The sequence below is a fragment of the Thalia democratica genome, chromosome 6 (genome assembly GCF_965202585.1).
Source record: "Thalia democratica chromosome 6, ktThaDemo2.hap1.1, whole genome shotgun sequence".
NCBI lineage: Eukaryota > Metazoa > Chordata > Thaliacea > Salpida > Salpidae > Thalia > Thalia democratica.
In genome coordinates, this window is record NC_139170.1 from 60,477,157 (window position 1) to 60,495,518 (window position 18,362).

The following is an 18,362-nucleotide window of genomic DNA, read 5'->3' on the forward strand; positions in this document are numbered from 1 at the left end:
TCAGTTTAATTAATCATTTAATGAAACACTTAACAGCAGAAATTCTTATAATAACTTACAACTCTATAACATTAATTGTCATTCTATTTAAACCGAACTAAATAAAACGAAAAAAAAAATTCATTTTCTCTTTATCTCTTTCAAACTTTTAAGTTAATCTTTGCTTTAATCAACTGTATAATTTTATAGCATTGACAACTAATCAGTTAAATATCTATTCTCTCTCTTTTTTTTTTGTTAATCTTACTTACTTTCTTTTTTCACGCTTGAACATTCATTTTATATATCATTGTTTTATTACGGTCTGAAGAAAACGACAACTATTGTTTTTTAAAACAGCTGTATCTTAACCAAATAAAGTTTTGCACTTTAATTTAATATAATAACTTATATAAAGTTTTTCTAATACACTTTATACAACAAACAAAGTAGAATTTTTTTTTTCAAAAAGTGAAAATATATAGTTTTAAATATATTTGTTTTTATATATCTAATACCTTTAAAATAAAAACTTGTGAAGATTATACAGATTTTTTTTTAAATTTTATCGAATTTCATTTAAACTAGCAAATTAAATAGGTTTTTAAATTGAAATACTAAGAATAGATCTGTCTACGAAATAGCATTTTTAGATATTTTTTATTTTTATAGAAAATTGATAATGACATATAAAGTTGATAACTAAAGTTTAATAAGCTTTTAGCTGTTTTAAGTTATGGAAGTTTAACATTAACTTCACCTAATTTTTCTAAATATTTATTTCTAAACTATATGTATATATTTACACTATATTGATGTTGATCATAGTTTTAAATCCTTGTACTTAAAGTAATTGTCCGTAGAAATAAATTACATTATTATTGTAAAATTGACAGATAAAATACTTCACCTTAACAAACTACAAATTAGTCTTATTAATAAGCCTAGTTATTTATTACTAGATAAACTTATCTGTTTTTATTTATTAGAAAAAAAAATTAACAAATGTTTTAATTTTCTTTACTCTTAATACCAAAAAGAAACTGATTTAGTACTTCCAAATATAAGTTCAAATATTAAAAGATATTTTGATGCAGAGCTGTAGAATTTGTTCTTTTATAAAGCGAAATTTCTTTTTTTTTTTCTTTTACAGAAATCGAACTACGAAATGACTTTGTTAATGTTTACGTCACAATTATTGTAATTTTTGTAATCATTTACGTGTGTGCCTTGTACGCATATGACATGTGTGTCTACAAAAGCCTTGAAAAATAGGTAAGAAATATGAGGTTTTAATAGTTTTTTCCGAAAAGGTATTTTTGTTTCAGCTTTTTTGTGCTGTTTTGTCTAAATATACGTCAATACATTAACTACTATGATAAAGTTCAGAATAACAGGTAAAACATTAAGAACTATTGAAATCTAATTTAAAACTGTTTTTTTTTTTTGTAAAACACTGTTAATATTGGTTCTATATGTAAACGTTTTCCCTGTTAAAAATATAGTCTTGAAATACATACTTTTTTAGTACTAATTTCATTAAAGATAACATAAGATTTTAAAATGTATAGAAAAACAAAACTATTGTAATAACTATGCTTTTTTAGTTGTTAACGATTTTCGACTTTAACTTAAAAACTGCGTATTTTATTGCTACTTATTAAAAAACTATATGTTTTAAAGCTATACGTTTGACAAAACTAAGTAACCAAACAACACTAGTTAAGAACAAAAATAAATCTTACTTTTCATTACTGTACTAAAAAACTCTTAGAGTATTTTATACAAAATTATTAACAATAACTAAGTGCAATGTTTCTTCAAAACGTATTTCACTTTGTATAAAATATAATATGGTTTTCTAAAATTGTATTTGATTTTATATTATTCATAAAACATAATTTAATACCCAAAAACTTACACTAATTTTATTTCTTTACCTCTCTTATAAAGCTGTTATTTCTAATCTTTTTGATTTTCAAGTTTTACTTTTTTACCATTTAGAAAAACAATTAGAAGTTGCGATAACAACACACTTATCAAAAAAAAAATGTGTTGAAACAATCATTTTCTCCCATACAACACATTTTTTTTGCGTCAAACGCAATATGATTGATTAAATTTTACAAAATACTCCTAATTGCAAAACACTACATATTACACAATATTTTTTCTTACAAATGAAACAATTCAGATTTATTATTATGAAGTATCTTGAGTAAATTTATGATAGATTACATTAAGTATTTTTGCTTTTTGTGCACGGTTTTGAATAATATATTTAAAATAGAAAATCTATATTGTGAAAAAAATATCACATTGATCTCATAGAGTTAAATTACAAACAATCAAAATTAATGATAAATTATTAACTAAACAAGCTTAATTATTTTTTAGTGATGTTCTTCGTTCTTAGTATAAACTTAAATTATTTAAAAACAATAATTTCTATGGTAAAATAAAATTAGCAATCGTTTTTCTTATTTAACTGTACTCTTAAATTTAATAATCTCTAATAAAAAAGCATATAAAATAGTCTAAAGTTTTTTTTCTTGAATATTTATATAAAAAAATTGTATAAAAAATCTTCATTTTAAAGTTCATTGTAAAGATAATGTACATAAGTATCATTATTATATTTAAATATTTAAAAATTAGAACTGAGTTTACGTAAACAATTAAATATTAATCTTACTTTTAGATTTTTATTAATTTATCATAGTTAAAGTTTATATAACTAAACCATAAAATTTCTAAACTAAAATCAATGAACGTAAGCTTCTTGTAAAAGTATGCAAGACAAAAAATTGCTTTATCTAAATTTTTGTGAAAAACTGACATACATCTTGTTTCATTAACTATAAATATAATGCTATATTAAAAACTCAATACATTTTTATGCTAGTCTTAATGCTTATAATAATTTTAAGGCTTTAGAAAACGATTTTAGTTATATAAAAAACGCTGAGTTTCGCATTGAAATGTCTCTTTTATTAATATTCAATATAAGCTTAGCTTTTTAAATAAAAGTTTAACATTTAAACAACAAAAAAGGAATTTTTCACTTAGCTAATAATTTAGAATATGATGGAATTACAAATTACTTTTGATAACTCTTTTTGATAATATATTTATTTTAACCAACTACATTTTAATTTAACCTTATAATAGAAATACAGTATGAACCATTTGTATATTACTTAAATATTTTAATTATATTGAACAAAAATTTATTGAACCTACTGAACTGATAACATATACTTAAGGTAATTTTAGTGTCTAATATTTTACTTCTTTTTGGTGAAACTTAACCAACTAGTAGTAGTTATGTCAAAATTATTTAGAAAAATTAATATTATCAATGTCATTAAAACTAAAGAACAGTAAAACTATTTACTTATATTTAAAAAAAGTTAATATAGAAAACATACAAAATATTATTAAAATAGTAATTAGAACATTTTGAAATAAGAATATCGTTAACTTTTAATCAACTTTAGTTCACTGAGAAAGATAACTTTATTTTTAGCTTATTTGCTAGTATACATCTGGTAGTTAATGAATGTAAATATAAATAAACTTTACTTAACAAAACAAATACATCTATGAACAAATGTTAATCTAGTTTGTTTGCTTGTTTATTACTTCAAGACTATATTGCTCGATAGTTTTAGTTTAAAAATACTGGTTTATCTTAACTTTGTACACATATAAACTTCCTAAAAGTTATACTTTGTTTAACCAATTATGTTTATAAATGATTTTCTTTTTAAATACATAAGTTTAGTTGTTGAACTTTATATTTTTTTTATGAATTAGTAACTTGTAGTTAGAAGTTTTAATATATTAGATTTTAATAACTTTATTGAGTAGCGTTTCAAAAAAAAAAAAACTGTACATCATTATTGCGCTCACAAGAAATAGTTCGCAAGTTGTGACGTGTAAGGTTCTTTTAAATAACTTACAAACGTTTTTTGGGAGAAAAAGACTTAAAACGAAATATTTCCCAAATACTTTTTTTAATATCAATCTTTATATTTATTAATAAACAAACATACTTTGAAATTTAGCCTGTTTTAAAATATTAAAAACGTTTTCTAATACAAAGTTTTTACAAAATCATTGACCTGAATTTTTGTCGCTTATTGAAAAATTCAAAGCTAAATTTAAAGTTATTTAATTTAAACCTTTAATATTGAAAACCAAAAATAGCTTAACTTGAAAGAAAAAGTTATTTTAGTATTTCAACATCTGAATGTAATTTTGCATGTCTTGTAATCACTAAATGCAAATTTTTACTAAATCCAAAGATTAAAGATAGTGAAAGCTAAGTAAAAATGTTAATATAGTTAGTTTGCTTGATTTGTACTCAGTAAATTTTTATTTGCTGACTTTAATATAACTTATTTTGTTTAAACTTAAACATAGCTAAGTTCATTTGGTTAATGACAGATAAGTTCAAAATCTCTACGTTTTTATTGAATCTTTAGTTATTTATTTAACACAAACTTATTTCAAGTAGGTTTTTCTAAGTATATGTTGATAAACTTATAAAACCGTAGTACTAACGTAATTTAATGTTTTAATGGTTAATGACAAGGTTTCTAAAGAAAAATTGGCTTAATTTTTAATAACTATTTCTAAATAAGCTCGTAAATATAAATTTTTCCAAAAGAAAAGTTTTTAAAAACTTTAAAATTAATGTCATAAATGTTATTGTTGCAAATTGTCAGTTCAATACAACTTACTTAGTTGAAAAACAAAATAATAAGTTGATTATGTCAAACCTTCTAGTCGAAAATACTTAAATTAATTTTTAGATTAAGCAATTGAGCAATTAAGATTTTGTTTAACTTTCAAAAAAAGTTATTTTAAAATTTTTCTTGGTTAGTTTTAAAACCTGTACAATGTATTACATACTTAAATTAATGTATTGTACACAACTTATAAATTGTAAAACAGTTACGCGTATTTCCAATTTACAAAAATAATAAATTATAACTATTGTTTACAACACACTTTATCATTTTTTGTTAAGCAATACTATGGTATTTTTTTTGTTTTTTGGCAAGATTAAGATCGATTTTAAGTTATTTTTTATTCATTTTAGTACTATTGAAAATACTTTAAATAAAAAGGGACCTTATTTTGTTTAAATAAATGTATGCAATAAAACAAATAAAATTGTAATGTTAATAATGAACTTTTTCATTTAAATCGACTTTTAGTTTTTCTTTTCTTTTTGAAGACTAAAGCTGAAATGAAGTTAGTTGAATCATGTTTTACAGTACTGATACAATTTGAAGTGAAACAATATTGTATCCAAGTCAAGATTACCAATTTCAGCTATTACCAGTAAGTTTTGGTATATGATATCGTAGAGAATAGAAATTTAATAACGGTGGCGCAAATATTTTAATCACGATATTCACATTTGAAAAATTTAAAAAAAAAATTTTTTTTTTTTAATTTTTTGATGACAAATAAAACAAACTTTGAAGTTTAATATACTTCAAACTTACAATAAATACAAACACTTATTACTTACTATTTGTTGATACAAAATAACAACATAAAAAAAAATTCTTAATTGTTTTTACATTAGTAATGCTTTTTTTTTACTATTTTTATAGTTTTGTTTATTTAAAACTTGTTATGATAAAAACACTGAGATATCGACATATACATTGATTATATTTCATAAAATTACTTTTCACACATCATATAAACCTCATATAAATATGCAATAGTTTTCTTTTAATAAATTAAAATTTAAAGCTTTAATTTCACTTCTTTGTATCGAGATTTTAACAAGTCATCAAGTCTTTGTAGAACTTTAAGCTACTTTAGGATAGTTAGATTAAAATATATACTTGTCTAATAAGTGCAATGTACAATTTGTAAAAAAACAGTTCTTTTAAAATAGTAAACTTTTGTAGTGTTCTTAAGTGAATATAGTTTAAATTTTTTAAGAAATACCGTTTTCATACATGAAAGTACAGTATTAAAACTAATGAAGTAAAAAGTAGTTGAAAATAGTTTTATGAAAAAACTTAATAGTAAAAACATAAAATTTAAGCACTTAGATTTTTTTTCGAACGTAGTAACACATTTTACTTATTAAAAACTATAAACTTGTAGTTAAGTTAGTCTTAGATTTTGTAACCCTGAAAAAATTCAATATGATATATTAAAAACAGGTAACTTAAAAAATTAAATTAATAATAATAATTTATCTTAATTAATATCCTAGATGATATATTTTATCGCTTGAGGAGCACTAACGTAAAACATTTTTATTGTAACTAATAATAAAAATATTGAACACTAAAGTATTGACAATTTTGTTCAAACACTACTAAAAAGTTCATCTATACGAGTTGTTGTTTCACAAAAGTAAAATTGTATGAAAACTTTTTTTTTTGTTTAAGTTCCTTAGTCATTTAAACAAGGACATTTGCGTTAAACGACAATTGCGTACTAATTTGACACAAAAATTTATAAGAATTATGACGTCAATGCCCATAATTGTTAAAGACTTTGCTTCAAAAATAGATAATGTTGATGTATTTCATTTTTTCTAACAAATAAAATTTAATTTGTTTTTTTTAACTACTAAACACTTAACAAAAAATTGTTATGGTTTGACGCATTTTCTAATAAGGCTACTAACAAGGTTCTTTTGTCTAGGGCTACTTTTGAAAGTTTTTACGTTAAGTGATGTTTGTGTTCTTAATTGACATAACATTTAACAATAGCTGTAACGTAATAATTTTCTAGTTTCGCGGTTTTCTTTATTTTAATGGTAGAAAAAATAAACAACAGTGAGAATATAAATGGAAAACCTGTAACTATGTTCTATAAAATACTTGGTTTTTAGTTAGTAGTTAGAAGCTAATTTGTAGATTTATAAATTATTTAAAAAGGTTTATGTTCGTGAATGTTTAGTTAGAGTTATATGGTATAGTTTGTTAATTTTCAAATTGTGCTGAAAAAATATTATGAGTATTTCTGCTAAAATATGTTAATAAAAGTTAACTAATAGTAATTAAAAACTAATAAAATTATCAAAAAGAAAACTTAAACTTGTTTTTAAAATTGTATGTTGTATGATTTTATAATTTTTAAATTTAATAATAATCATTGTTTATAACTATAGTTTAAATATTATTACTTTTATAACATAGAACAGTGGTCGTCAAGCTAATCCAATTTTGTGTACACCAAGCTGCAAAAAAAAAAATCGGTGCACCCTAAGATCTAACTTTAAAAAGCACTGCACTGATGGGACTACGTAAACACTTTTATAAGTGCATTTATTCTTAAAAGTCATAACTCAGTTTGTATTTACATACAAACCATTTAACAACTAAAGCTAAAAATTTTTATTTCATCCTCTTTTTAATTGACCTCTTTATTTGTTTTACCTTATTTTCACAATGATATTTTAGTTTATAGCTTTGTATTACATACTTATTAATTGAACACTTCTCCGCAATTACTACAAATGCCCCAGCTCAGTATTCTTTAAATACTTTATCAAATATTAACTACATACTTAATCTAACTCTTTTTTTTTTTTGTAATCTTGAAAATTCGTGCACCCCTAAATGAGTTTCATATAGTTTCATATTATTAGTTTGTTTACTTTTACTTGTGATCATCGCACTAGCGTGAAACAATTGTTAAGTAATAAACTTTTTAACAATTTAACTTTTGTCATAATTGAGTTTCATATACCCTAAAAATTTCGTGCACCCCAAAAAACGTTTCGTGTACACCTTGACGACCACTGCAATAGAAGGTGATAAAATACAAAAAAATAAACATAAAAAAATACTCTTAACCTTTTAATGAGTTACTTAAAGCATTAATAAAATGATAATAACTTGCAGATTAAAATTACAACTACTTAACTTAACATAAAAAAATATCATGAAGTCATCAATTACAACGATGATGTTGTTATTTATTATGACGTCATACTTATGTGAAGGTTGCTACTTCACTAATTGTCCTAATAGGTGGTACTGGGGAGATAGAAATAAAGTAGGTAGGTCCAAGGGAAGGTCTACAAGATCTATTGACTCATTGGAGCAACAAAATCAACTTCTAACTAACATTCTTCAAACAACTTTCAACAAAGTTAGTTTTATGAAAGTATGTATTTTCTTTGTTTACGAATTTTAATAAAAAAACATACCTATTACACAATTAATCTTTAGTTTAGGGTTTTCTTTTTTTTTACTAGGACACTTTAAATAACTGATTAAAAAAAGGTCAAGTGGAACTAAGTATAAAACTAGATTTTATTTTTCTTTTCACCTTACTACTTTTTTTAAATACTAAAAATTATTGTTGTGTTTCAAGTGTCAGATTTTTTTTTATAAATGGACTTAATGTTTTAGACACCATCAATCCATTCTACTACGAAAATTAATACTCAAGTTAATGTCGAAAAACGAAGTAACTATGAAGATTTATTAATGGAAAAACTATTGAATCTTATCCAGATATATTTTTTAATGTGATTTAGAAAACTTAAACCTTTCAAGTTCAAAGCATTTGAAACATCAAGTTTATTATATTTGAAACCAAACAGTTACTTATTACTTATAAAACAAAAAGAAGTCAAGAACTTTATTATTTTTAAAATGCTTAAATTATTAAACACAAGTTTTAAAACTTATATAACCCAAGTAAAAATGTTTTAAATTGCCCTTAACAATACCATATACGAACTATTTTTTATGTCGATAAAATTTCTATCAAGTTTTTGTGTCGTGTTGATTAAATGTTCAGAATGATTATTTATATTGGTGTTTTTGCTTTTTCGAAGTTACCAAGTACTAAAATTCTATTAAAAAAAAGAATTTGTTTTATTTTTATTTATAAGTCGTAAATGATACTAAGTATCTATACTAAACTGCTCATATAAAGTCAGGTTATATATTTAAAAGTTTAAAAATGATTAGTATGCTTACTTAATCACCAAGTATAAAATAGTTTGAATACAAACACTAAACTTCAATAGAACCTTTAAAAAAACTATACTATTTGGTTTTAGAATTTTTTCCCTACTTTGAAAAAAAAATTATCAGTGGCTTTTAAACTATAATATTAAACTTTATTTTAAAACATAGTTTAAAAAACTTGTCAAAAAAAAAATGAAAATCCTAAATTTTGAGACAAAAAAAATTGCTGTAAAAAGTTTTGCAACAAACAAAAAAAGTATAGGGCAGTGAATGGAGTATTGATTATTCGAAGTAATTTGAAGTTGATGAATTTATACGGTTGCTTCGTTATTGACCTAAAATTTAGAATTTTTAGCGAGTAATGTTTTGATGATTTTTTTACCTGAAAAAATATCTTAACTGAAACGATCATGGTATACTCACGTTATATTTACAAGTATATATAATACTTTATAAAATTAAAAGTTAAACTAAAAATAACAAAATTAAAAATTTATACAGTATTAATATTTAAGTAATTTAAAAATAATCCTAAAAAATAATTGGATCTTTAAAAAAAACTTTATTGTGCAAATAGTTTATAATTTTAAAAGTTTATAAAATTTAATCTTTAAAATCTTGTGACATAACTCTTTATTTATTTTTACCAAATTAATATTTCATTAGAAATATCACCAGAATGATAAGTAAGCCAGCTAAAATAAATCATTTTCAACAAGAGTACAAACAATACGCTCTAAACTATTTTTTTTGACCATAGTAGTTTTTGTTTAAAAACGATCTAAATCAAACGTTTGGTAACTAATTAGAAAATTGTTAAATAAAGTATTTTGAACAATTTTGGCTAAACAAAAAACTATTTAGTTTTTTTTTAGATTTAGCTGACAGCGTAAATAATTGCAAACGAATAAATATAATAACTCAAAAAAAAACATTTATATTTATACATAACTGTTTTTGATCAAATTCAAACATTGAGATAAAAAAATTGGTGTACAGTATTTGATATAGAACTAAATAGTATCTGATATTTGATGTATAATTTGAAAAAGTTTAAAGATAAAAATTAAACAGCTTAAATGCTAATATTAAATAACTTAAATTTATTTAAATGGACTTTCGCACTTATGAGTTTTTAATTGAGAATAACTCATACTAAAACTTAACAAACTTTTCAAAGCATGTAAGCTTGGTACAATTAAACTTGAACTTGAATTCGAACTTTGTAAAGATAAGGTTTGCATTAAATATTTATAAAACGGTGTAACAACTTTGAAATAAGCTTTAACGTTTTTATAAATGAAACATCAATATTTATTTCCAACAAGTCTAGCACAAAAATGATAACGTGGTCTGCCAAAGCTTCAAGGTAGTAATATATTACATATGTAAAAAATGTCTTAGTATTGTTTTTTATAAAGTATTAAGTAGACTAAAATACAAAAAAATACTTTACAAGAGTCATGATTAGTTTTTATGATTTTTAATTCTCCAACTAAGTAGATAGACTAAACTTTGAAAATAAATGTTTTTTTATTTGCTAATTATTTTTATTGATTTCAATAAATACCAAAAATATCTTGTTAAGCAAAGCAAAAAAAAAATGTTTTATTTTCAAGTAAATAAGTTTTTTAGTCAAAAGTTCCTTGGTAACTTTGTTAATACGAAAAATAATACAGGTTTGAAGTAACGTAATAAAATGTAACTTACATATTAATCAATAGTAATGATGTATGTTATAAAAACATTTTATTAGTACAAACTAAGCCCTTCATACAAGGCAAGATTGATAAGAAAAGGTGGATTTTGCTTAATAAGGCCATAAGGTCATAATTCATTAAGAGAAATATCTCATAATGTTAAAATAACTCTTGTAATTCTTTAGAAAAAAAAATACCTAAGATTAAGTCCAGTTTTAGTAATGTAATTATTAGATTTTATTGTATATTAGTAATAAAAAAAGTCGTCTAAACCTAATATCATACAAAGTAAAATTTAATAGCTAATTTTTTAAACAAAATATTTAACAAAACTTTATTCTTTAAAATATTTTGTTACAAGATTTAACACTAATTACATATATTGAAAAAGTACTAATGTTATTTCGTTATAAGAAGTGAAAGTAAAACAACATAAAAGTGTTTGTATTTATTTATTTATTATCACAATTAAAAATAAAGGAATCAACGGCAAACTTTACATGAAACTTTTGAAAGTTAAATTCTGGTAAAACAAAATTCATGTACTAAATTATTTTCAAACTTTGATTAACTACAATCTATTTAAACGCTTCTAGAAATGTGTTAAAGTGTCAATTACTTCTTTACATTTTTATAAAATTGTATAAAGCTTTAAAAACTAGTTAGATAAATTAAACACGTTTGAGTTTCACATTAAAATGTTTTTTTTTAATTAAAAACACAGATCTTTTAATAGACTATTTCATAATGTAATCCCTAGTAGAGTCGTTCTGTAAAAGTTTTAAGAGTTTTTGTAGTATGACGTCATTGTACCTCAATGTGTCGTCATAATCGAATGAATCTTGTTGCTGAGCGGGTTGAGTTTGTCTTTGCGGTTTCTAATAAGTTTTAATAAAAAACATTTTTTAACATGATAGTTTATTTTAAATACTTTTATTTGAAAATTATTTAAACCTGTAAAATTATCTTCAAAATACATAATTTAATGCCACCACTGATAACAAAATAGTTCATCAGTTAATAAATTCTACTAATTTTTATGCTTAACTATTACCTTATATTTTTATTTACAAAATTAGTCAAATAATAAAAAATAGTTGGAAAACTGTAAAAATTAGCAAGCAAATTAAATAAAAAAAATGTTTGCTAAATAATCATGAAAACACATAGAAGGCTAAAATAAAATAAATAAGTCTTACTTCTTGTGCACTTTTCTCCAAGTAGCCTTTTAACAACGGATTAAAGTCGGCTCGTTGTCCCAAATTTTCATTTATGACGTCATTACCAGATCTTTTTCTCCATTTCCATTTATTCGGGCAATTCGTGAAATAGCAAGCATCAGTGATGTATGAAGTCATAATAAGAATAGACATAATTGTCATTACTGACGACTTCATTTTGAAATTAACTTTAGCTTAACTAAAAGCCTTAGTAAAATAATACTTTTTATTGTTTTAGTTATGTTGTAACAAAAAAACTATTTTTAAATTACCCATTTATATTATAAATTGTTTGTAGTGCTCTAACACAGAGGCTTCTTGGAATGAAACATTATGCTTAAGTATTTAATAGTTAATATAAATTTGACTATTTAAAAAAATTTTAAAAACAAAGATACTTACTTTGTTTTAATCTCAAAGTAAAATAAAAATTAATAAAACTATTTTATATTAAAATAGCAGCTTTTAAAATTTTAAACTGTTAATAGATTAAGCAAGCACCATGCTCTTTTATAAAAGTATGTCTTAATCTATATAAAATCATTGTATTACCACAAATAAATAAATACAGGTTTTTATTATGTGGAAAAACTTACACTTATCAGCTGTCCTAAATTAAAAAACAACTAAAAAAGTATATTTACAAAACTTAATAAGCTATCAAAAGTGTTTGTTCAAAAAAGAACAGAATTAAACGTGAATTTTAGTTTAAAACTTGATTTGTTTTTTTACTTAGTTTTCTTTTTTACGTAAGTTGTAGTATAAACTTTCTATGTACTTTTAAAGCTGATTTTCTTTTCTGAACCTAATCTCATGTAGAAGTTATAATTAACGAAGTGTGAAAATATAAAAGATGAAAGAAAAGTACAGACAAATTCATATCCTGAAAGAGCTGCGTTCCAACTTTTTAGTGACACCAAAAAAATTGCGACAATGATTCTGATAAATAACTAAAAATTCCTTGAATCTAAGTCATTACAGGGAAAAAACTAGACTTTCGTCCAAATTTGGATCTAAATGAAAGTATAAAGAGTTAATCATTGATTAGTTTTGCTTTTATGACTTTATGACCTAGTTCGGACAAAAGTCATTTTAGTACGTTTTTTTTTTATTTATTCACAAACGGAATGCAGAAATACAAATAATTTTACTTAATTTATCAATTTTATTATATATTTTTTTGATTGAATTGTCACTATTGTATTAAAATATTTGTAAAGACTTATTTAAAGTGTTTTTTTTTAGAAAAACATTATAGTTTATAATGTTTATAGCAAATTTTTAGTTTAATAACTAAAGTTTATAGAACTACTTACATTAAATCTCTAAGACTGTTTTTAATTAAGTTTTTTATAAATACAGTTGCATGTATTAAAGTACATTTTGCATTATTACTCAAAGAAAATGTTAATAAAAATTAGCTAAGCTGGAAATGGTTTACAACACAGCCATGATTATTTTAAGAAATAAAAAAAAATATGTTTTTTAATTAACATAATATCAAAGCATACTTTAAATGTTTACAAAATTTAAACCTTAATAAAAGCCTGAGAGCTATAAAGTTAATGATTTGAATTTTTTAACGTTTGTAGTAGCTAAAAAAAGGAATAGTACAAAAAACTCTGTTGATTTTTATAGAAAATATGCTTATAAAAGCCCTTAAGTTCTAATTTAATGTTAGCTTTTAGAGAATATAAAGTTTTTATTTAGCTGAAGTGAGAGTTATTGATTTCAAATAACTTTCGAACGGATGAGAAAATAATTATCGTTGCTCAGTGCATTAATCCATCAATAATTATCTGTTTTTGTTGTGATTTTGAAAGATACATGAAGTAATGAACATTTCAATCATTACACACACGGAAATCAATAAAAAGTGTTTAAAATGGCAAAAACATGAGTGTGACTGTTTTTACTTAAGCAAAGTATTTTCTTTTAACTCATAAAAAGTAAGAAAAAAAACAAAAAAATGTTGGAAGGTAGATTAACGAAAGCTTTTAAAATCGATGTATTATATAAGTTCTAAGTTTTATTTTTTTTACTTTTTTGTGTTTCTAAAAAAGCTATTATAACTTTTTTTTTCAACAATATTTCATTAAGAAGTAGAAGTTAACTTATAATGATTAATTGGGCATACTCTTTTTATAAATTTAACAAACGCTAAATTATAAAGATAAATTTAAAAGCTTACATAAAATAATTATTTTTAATTTTAATTGTATAAAAACCGTATTTCTTCTTAAAAAGTTGCTTGTACTTTTTTTCTTTGTAAGTATTACAATATTTATCCTTTTACAACAGTTATAGTTTAGTTAAAGTAATAACTGTTTAAGCTACTGCTCGAAGTTTTAAATATCATAAACTTTACAAAAATAAATAAATTTCTGCGCTGTAAATTTAAAAAGCTATACTTTCTTTTGCTAACAAGTATCTTATTTAAAAAACCATTTACACATATCGTGTTAAAAACTTATACGTTATATTTTTCTGCCTAGGTAGTTTCAGTTAAAATAGCCTTTTATACCTTTGCTTTTTTTTCCAGAATGCATGCTCTCATTTTTTAGAGATTACAAAAAGACAGGAAAACTCGGAAAAAAAGTGAATTTACGTATATGTTGGTAATTTACACAAACACAATTTATGGTTTAAAATTTTTTTCTAATGACGTAACAAAAAATTTACAATCGTCACTAGTTTACTTTTAGTTTTAACCTACATATGTGCAACATTAGTCTAAACCGTTTGGTACCAATTTCGAAATAATTATTCGTAACATGCGTATGTATATAAATAAGTTACAAAGTTGACAAAAGTTTCACATATTTGAAAAAAATATATTGTAAAAATAATTGTTCGCCAGTAAAACTTATTATCGTATAATTTAAACTTACAGACAAAAACATTTACCTCATAAATAAATTGGTGTCATTGTTGTTCTGCAAAATTGAAGTTATTACTTATTTATTAGTTCGATGAACGTTATCTGTTTTATACTACGTCATTTACTAACAAAAGAGTGTTAATTTTAATTTTGACACCAACGTACTCTGATAAAAATCTAATTTAAACAAACAGTTTATATATATGTTTTTATAAATAAGCGTTTGCGTGATATGTCGTTCATACACGTAAGTTGGGATGACTTTGATTCGTGGAATAATAAACAATTTAATTTAATATTTCAAAAAGTCATTTTCATACATTGTCAAAAATCTTTGAATTATTAAATATTATGAAACCATTAAACGTTGTTTTATAAATGTTTGAATATAGATTTAAATATTAGATAGTTGTTAAAAGTTTTGCCTAAATCTTTGTTTCATCAAATAGTTAATCTTTTTTTTTGCCTAAAAAACTTATTTCAAAACCAAATGAAACAATAATCTATACAGCTTAAAACTTTCAAAGTTTTAGTTGTTGACAGCTTTCATAAAACTTATAACAAACTTTCAACCAAAAGGTTGTTTGAAATTTCAGATGTTATCAAATTTCAAGATCTATTGTAGATTAAAACTAAAAAAACAAAATTTAAAGTTACAAAACAAACAAGCTTCCGTTTCAATTTTGCTGATTTTCAATTTCACACCGAACAGGTAGGTTAATAACAAGGAAAGCTTAAAGTTGTTTTTGTGAATTTTCAAGTTGTTTACTTGACTTTTAGTTTTATTTTTTGTGTAAATTACTGTGCTATTTTCAAGTTTTAAGTGTTTTGCTCAATTTTTAGTCACGCTCAATTATTCAATTACTTATTTGCTTTAGATTAAAATATGCTCATTTTAAAAAAACATTAAATTTACAGTTTTTATTATTGAGTAATAGTTAAGAACTTTTATTTTAAATATGTTTATTACAAAATATTTTTTTTCAACTAATTAGAGTGAACGTATTTGGAATTTATTTCAAAACTGTTAGTAATAAATAAAAAAATTTGAAAAGAATAAACCAATGTTTTTAAAAAAAGTAATAAACAGCAACTTGAGAGTTTTTAAACTTTTCTCTTGTAGAGCGTTGTAAGATTTTCAAATTTTTCAAACCTAAAAAAAATTATTTCAAGGTAAAAACTTTAAAAATAGTTTTGTAATTCAAACACAACTAAAACTAGCATTTTCATTTTCACCTTTTCTATAGCTAAAAAATAATGATGCTTTTTAGTAAAAGTTTAATGTGATAACTGTATCCAAATTTTTCTTAAGGGAGGTAATCAAAATAAAAATTAATGTTAAAACTTGTAAAACTAAAAAGGTAATTTGTTCAACAGACTTTAGTTCTAATTTGAACTTGTGTTTTAAATACAAACATTTCCTAATAAAAAAGGTTATTTAAAGTTTTTACCTTTTAAAGCACAGTAAAAAGTTGCTTATAATTGATTTTTAACAACTTTCACAGAACACTAAGCGTCTCAAAGCATTTAAAAAGCACTGCATAACAATTAACACCTCTCTGTACTCTAAATTCATGTTTAATGTTTCGTTCTTTGTAAAACACCTAAAATAAAGTAATTGAACAAATAAATTTTTAAATAATGACAATTATACGAACTTAGTTACAAAATTTAAATTGAAAATACACTAAATTAAATAACTATGAACATTTTTTAAAAATATGAAACGTTTTTGTTTACTTTTACTGCATTTATTCAATAAATCCTGAAATTTTTGTAATAAAACAAACAAACATCTTTGAATTGTAGATAAAAATTACACAAGTTTCTTTTGGTGTCAATAACTCCTTAAACATTAACTTCTTTGGTTATATCGTCCAAAGTATAAATAAATTCAAAATATGCTTCAATTATATGTAATTTGACTTTTCCCTAAAAATAATATTAAAACTATGTTTTGTGTGTTCTTTGTTGAAGACAATACACAAAACCCGAGACAAAAAGTTCTTTTAATTGGTTTGTATTACTGTTCTTCTATAAGATTTATATGCTAGTACAGTTTTACCATAAACTAATTGCTTAGTTATATAAAAATGATATTTAAAGATTTTATAAAATTTTAAAAGATTAAAAGTTATATTAAAAATACTCTCAAATAAAATATTTTTTTTTGTGTTTTTTTAATAATATTGATTTATTTATATTCGATGTAAATAGAACTCAATCATAAACTAACAAATTGATGTTAAAAAAAGTTTGTGGATTTTTATTTTTTATTTTAACGATTTCATCTGTGATAAGATTTACGGTACAAAAGATGCTATTAATTAAATTAAAAGTTGAATTTTTTATAAAAACACTTAAGTTTAATATTACTAGGTATTTAGTCTAAATTTTTAAGAATTCTGCTTTTAAAAGTTTTTAAAGTATAAGCCTTTAAAAGTATTAAAAACTGTACAAAGAACAGTTATTAGTATGTCCACACATACAAACTTTGCTTCTTTATAAACTATTTTTTGCGTTGGTTTCAATAGAGTTTATGAAATTTAAAAATAAAAGATAAAATATATTTTCCATTATCTATTATGTTCATTTACAGTTTTACAGATGATACATATAAAAAACTACAATTATTTTAATCTTTTAAACCAATTAATTTTGATTGTGTAGTTTTATGAATATAATGGTTAATAAATAGAAATATGTGTAGCATGACAAGAACTAATAAGCTGTTATGTAAGTTCAATGAAAGTCTATTTTCTATTATACTCAGTTATGAAATTTAATCAATTTTAGCATTTTTTTTGTATTGTAAAAAACATACAAGCTTAAAAAATTATAAATGTTGAGTAAAAGGTGCATACAAAAGTATTAAAAATTCTTTAGTTATTTCTTTAAAAAACTTAAAGCTGTTATGTGAAAACTTATGACATTAATTAAAAAAACTTCAAGCTATACACGTGGATTTATAATCATGAATACTACATGTAAATTTATATTTCCAGACAAAGATACTTCTTTGTCATGAATAAATAATCAAGCTTTACTGCAGTGAAAAGTTTTATTTTGTTTTTTTTTTTTACATATCTCCTAGAAGGTTTATAGAATTTTTAACAACAGCAGTCAGTTTTACTTATCGTTAAAAAATTACAACTTTCCTAATTTGAATCTTACAATATAAATAAATGATACAATTTAAAAATCTTACAATGTAACGTTTTTATTAAAATACAGTAAAATAAGTTTCTAGAATGCATTTGTTATTTCAAATTGAACTGGTTATCTTTTTCCATAGTATAACGTTTTTATACTACATTAGATATCACAAAGCTTATTAAAACAGTATTGATACTAAGCCTTTAATATTTCGATTAAAGTGTAGAGCTGAGCTAAAAAACTAACAATGCACTCAGTAGTTATTGTGATGCCTTAAAATAATACAAGTTTTTAATTGTACGAAAACAAAAAATAACTTTGTCCATGAATGTGAGTTTAAGTATTTAATTTACCGTCGCTTTTCTTATTACTTTTGTTTTTACAACAACATTAAACTAGAAATGTAAATCAATAGATTTATCACACTAGTTATAAGAAACTTGCTACTAGG